Below are 5,583 nucleotides of genomic sequence, written 5' to 3'. Positions count from 1 at the left end.
AATAATTCTAGAGTGCAGGGTCAGGTGCGCTTGCCTGGCTTATGTCCTAAGTGTAAAAAGAAAACGGCTGAACCAGTTTGGGTACCTCAGTGGCCCCTGTCCTTAGAAAAACTCCTAGCAGCAAAAGAACTAATACAAGAGCAATTGTCATTAGGTCACTTAGAAGCCTCTCACTCTCCTTGGAATACTCCTATTTCTGTTATTAAAAAGAAGTCTGGAAAATGGCGGCTACTTTATGATCTCCGAGCTGTAAATGCACAAATGCAAATTATGGGTCCGATTCAGTGAGGTCTCCCTTTGTTATCTAGCTTGCCGAATGGCTGGCCTCTTATTATTATTGACATAAAAGACTGTTTTTTCTCCATTCCTTTGGCTTTGGAAGATTGTAAACGATTTGCCTTTACTCTACCAGCTATCAATCACGAGGAACCTGATTAACGGTTTCAATGGAGAGTTCTCCCGCAAGGGATGGCCAATAGTCCTACTATCTGCCAACATTATGTAAGCCTAGCAATAGCACCTACTAGAAAGAGATTCCCAAAATTGAGGATTTGCCACTATATGGACGATATCCTTTTAGTGGCTCCCGTAGAGGATATTTTGTCAAAAGCTTTTCTATCTCTCAAGGATCTTGAAGTCTATGGTTTACATATAGCTAGTGAAAAGGTACAGAAAGGACAGGTAGGTAATTTCCTCGGAGCAACAATTACCAAACATATTATTAGACCTCAAAAATTACAAATTAGAATAGATGCATTGAGGACGTTGAATGATTTTCAAAAGTTGTTAGGGGATATAAATTGGATCAGACCATATCTAAAGATTCCTACCCATGAGCTGAGACCCCTATTTCAAATATTGGAAGGTGATTCACATATTTCTTCATTTAGAGCTTTAACTCCAGCTGCACGAGTAGCTATTTTTAAAGTAGAGCAAGCGTTACAGTCTGCACAGTTATGCAGAATAGTCCCAGGACAACCTATTTTATTGTGCATTCTTGCTACGCCAGAAACTCCTACAGGAGTCTATGGCAACAAGGTCCCTTGCTTTGGATACATTCTCATTCTTCTCCTAAAAAATGCATAGAGCATTATCCTACTATGGTAGCCACCCTTGCTCTTCAAGGTATTAAGTCATCTTTGATGCACTTTGGTGTGGCACCTGATTCTTTGATTACCCCTTATAACTCTGAACAGGTACGTATTTTAGCTGCTACTACTGATGATTGGGCCATATTGATGTGTTCCTTCTCTGGAAAATTGGATAATCATCTACCCAAAGATCCTTTATTACATTTTGTCTCGCTACACCCCATTGTGTTCCCTAAGATTACCTCACAGTCACCTATTGCTGATGCTTTAGATATCTATACTGATGGCTCTAAGACAGGCCTTGGAGCCTATGTAATTCAGGGACAACAACCAGTTACTGTACAATTTGAACCAAATACTCCTCAAATAGTGGAATGCCAAATTGTATGTCATGTGTTTGAACTTTTCAGTGAATCTTTTAATCTCATTTCTGATTCTCAGTATGTAGTTAATGCTATTAAAAATCTAGAAGTAGCAGGCCTCATTAAAGATTCTAGTCCTGTTGCTGTATATTTATCTAAATTGCAATGTTTAATTTGGTCTCGAACCAATCCATTTTTTATTCAACATATTAGAGCTCATTCTATGCTTTCTGGTCCCATGGCTGTTGGCAATGATTTTGCTGATAAAGCCACGAGGTTTTTTTTTTTCTTCTGTCCTTGGATAACTTGTCTAAGGCTCGGGATTTTCACAAATTGTGTCATTTGTCCTCTGCAGTGCTGCGTAAAAAATTTAATATATCTCGGGCCATGGCACGTGATATAATTGACAACTGCCCTGCCTGTGCCCCTTTCTTGCACTCTCCTCATATTGGCATTAATCCCCGGGGACTGCATCCGGGAGAGATTTGGCAAATGGATATTACGCATATCCCATCTTTTGGCAAGTTGCAATATGTACATGTGTCTATCGATACCTGTTCAGGAATTATTTATGCTTCTCCTTTTGTTGGTGAACGTACTCAGCATGTTATTACTCATTGTTTAGAGGCCTGGGCAGCTTGGGGTAAGCCCCGGGCGTTGAAGACAGACAATGGACCTGCTTATACTGCAAAAGGTTTTCGCCAGTTTTGTGATGCTGTGGGCATCGCTCATACCACTGGCCTTCCTTATAACCCGCAAGGGCAAGGCATTGTTGAACGAGCCCATCGTTCTATTAAAGAATGCTTACAAAAACAAAAAGGGGGAATAGGCCAAGGCCACACCCCCAAGACTAAATTATCTCTAGTACTTTTTACTTTGAATTTTCTGACGATTGATGCTGCGGGTCTAACGGCAGCTGATGCCATATGACCCAATCCCCTCCTTGTTATGAAGATGCAAAATGGAAGGATGTACTTGAAAATGTCTGGAAAGGCCTGGATCCAGTTATAGCCAGATCCAGGGGAGCTGTTTGTGTTTTTCCACAGGGCCAAGCTGATCCTATCTGGGTGCCAGAGCGGTTGACTCGAATTGTACGTCATGAGAAGACAAGGAATGACAACCTTCTTACTACTACTGATGATCCTGAGCCTGCTCCTGCCGATGATGATAAAGGGAATTAAGATGCAATTTTGGGCTGTGGCCAGAACATGGCCTGTCCCTATGCCAGTTCAGTCCTATCTATCTTCTGCATTTTCTTTCTTTAAGGAATGGGTGGGGGTGGCTATGTTTGGAGCAGCCCTTCTGTGTGGTATGGTGTTCTGTCTCTGGCTTATCTGTCAAATCAGACGACAACGTCAGCAGGATAACGTAAAGATTGTTCAGGTACTTATGGCTTTGGATCAAGGAGCATCTCCACAAGTGTGGCTGGCAAGCCTGCGAGATGGTTAGTTCCACCCTGCCTACTGTAAGACCTTTGCACACCAAGTGACCTTGTTGTCATTGCACCTTGGAAGGCTTACATCCCATGGTTAGTTCCACCCTGCCTACTGTAAGGCCTTTGCACACCAAGTGACCTTGTTATCATTGCACCTTGGAAGGCTTACATCCCATGGTTAGTTCCACCCTGCCTATTGTAAGGCCTTTGCACACCAAGTGACCTTGTTGTCATTGCACCTTGGAAGGCTTACATCCCATGGTTAGTTCCACCCTGCCTATTGTAAGGCCTTTGCACACCAAGTGACCTTGTTGTCATTGCACCTTGGAAGGCTTACATCCCTGCATGAGCAGCCTTTGCACCCCGAAGGGATTTTTCCCCTTGCACTCGGGAAGGTGCTTAAGCAGGCTTTTGGTCTTGGGCTCTACCCTCGATCGGACTGGCCATCATGAGGGCTGGTCCTGGATTGGGTATCCTGAGGTTCAAAACAATTTTTATAAGGGGGAACTGTTGGGAGCCGCGCTGGCTTCGTCAGGCTTTGCTGCGTCAGCTTGTTTACTGCTTTTGCATCCTAATCGTTTGCACATGAGCATATGACGTTATCCTAACATGGCTGCTCACCTATCCCGATTGGGTGATGCAAAGTCGTCTGATAAGACTCAAGCCAATCAGACAACGCTTCACATCTACATGACCACAAGTATATAAGCTTGGCGCTCCGTAGGGTCGGGGTCCTTCTCTCTATCAGCTAGGAGCTCCCAATAAAGTGTGCTTGAGAAGAATCCTGTTGTTGTCGTTCTTCCTGCTGGCGGGAGGGGCGCAACAGGTAATGGAGGAAGGGGGAAGGTAAGCAATATTCTATTTGAAACATGTCATAATGAAACTTAATTCTTCACATGCTAATATTTTTTTAAAGGTCCCTGCTAAGCTTCTGGATTTCATAAGATCATGAAGGTACTTCTTGATTGCTTTAAAAACATTTTTTTTTTCGAAGTAGGGTCTCACTCGAGCGCTGGCTGACCTGTAATTCATTATGTAGTCTCAGGGTAGCCTTGAACTCATGGCAATCCTCTTACCTTTGCCTCCTGAGTGCTGGGATTAAAGGCATGTGCCACTATGCCCAGCTTTAAAGACACTATGGGTTGGGGAGATGGCTAGGTAGGTAGGGCACTTGCTTGGAAAGCCTAGAAACCCAGGTTCTACTCCCCAGTACCCATGAAAAGCCAGATGCACATGGTGGTGAATGCATTTGGAGCCAGTCTGTAGTGACTAGAGGCTCTGCCTCGCTCATTCTCACTCTTTCTCCTTGCAGATGAATAGAATATATTAAAATTTTTAAGAAAATTAAAGACATTTAGTCTTTCAGAGCAGGTATTAGGTGAGTGCTCTAGGGGAGCATGCAAGCATATGCTCACTATGATCTAGAGCAGGTCAAGCAAGTGTACTGGGTAGAAACGGGATGTAATTCTGAGTTCTAAACTCTCAAAACTTCTAAAACATTGTTTTTTTTATTTATATTTATTTATTTAGAAAGAGGCAGAGAGAGAGAAAGAGGATGGGCACACCAGGGCCTCCAGCCACTGCAAACAAACTCTAGATGCATGTGGCACCTTGTGCATCTGGCTTATGTGGGTCCTGGGGAATTTAACCTGGGTCCTTTGGCTTTACAGGCAAGTGCCTTAACCAGTAAGCCATCTCTCCAGCCCATCTTTTTCAATTCTTAAACAACAAAACTGTATTAAGATCTTGATTTAGTAGTTTCTTTCATCTAATGGTCTTTGAATTAGTGCTTACACATAAAATATTTCGGCCATCAGGTCTCACAAGGTGAATTGGGCCATGTGGAAAGTATACATTGAAAATATCTGTGACATAATTGCTAAAGGGTTATCCTGCCAACCAAGGGTGGGTTTTATTATGTTGGTAATAAGAACTGTTAAATTATAGAACTAGCCGGGCGTGGTGGCGCACGCCTTTAATCCCAGCACTCGGGAGGCAGAGGTAGGAGGATCGCCGAGAGTTCGAGGCCACCCTGAGACTACAGAGTTAATTCCAGGTCAGCCTGGGCCAGAGTAAGACCCTACCTCGAAAAACCAAAAAAAAAAAAAAAAAAAAAAAAAAAAAAAAAAAAATTATAGAACTGAAGAGATGGCTTAACAGTTAAAGGCAATTGCTCACAAAGCCTGACAACCTAGGTTCAAGTCCCTAGAACTTTTGTAAAGCCAGATGCCCAAAGTGGTGCACTTGTCTGGAGTTTCTTTGCAGCGGCATGAGGCCCTGGCACACCCATACACTCACTGTCTCCCTCCCTCCCTCCCTGTCTCTCTCTCTCTCAAATACATTAAATATTTTTTTGAGGTAGGGTCTCACTCTAGCTCAGGCTGACCTGGAATTCACTATGTAGTCTTAGGGTGGCCTCAAACTCATGGCGATCCTCCTACCTCTACCTCCCGAGTGCTGGGATTAAAGGTGTGCCCCACCACATCCAGCTCAAATAAAATATTTTTTAAAAAAATTTTGAGGTAAAGTCTTAATCTAGCTTAGGCTGATTTGGAACTCATTCTAGTCCCTGGGTGGCCTAGAACTCATAGTGATCCTCCCACCTCAGCATTCTCAGTGCTGGGATTAAAGGTGTGTGTCACCACATCCAGCTTAAAAGTTTCTGTTAAAAATTTTTAAATTAATAAGGAAGGGT

This window comes from Jaculus jaculus, chromosome 10 (assembly GCF_020740685.1).
Source record: "Jaculus jaculus isolate mJacJac1 chromosome 10, mJacJac1.mat.Y.cur, whole genome shotgun sequence".
NCBI classification, from domain to species: domain Eukaryota; kingdom Metazoa; phylum Chordata; class Mammalia; order Rodentia; family Dipodidae; genus Jaculus; species Jaculus jaculus.
This window is presented reverse-complemented; position numbering follows the sequence as displayed.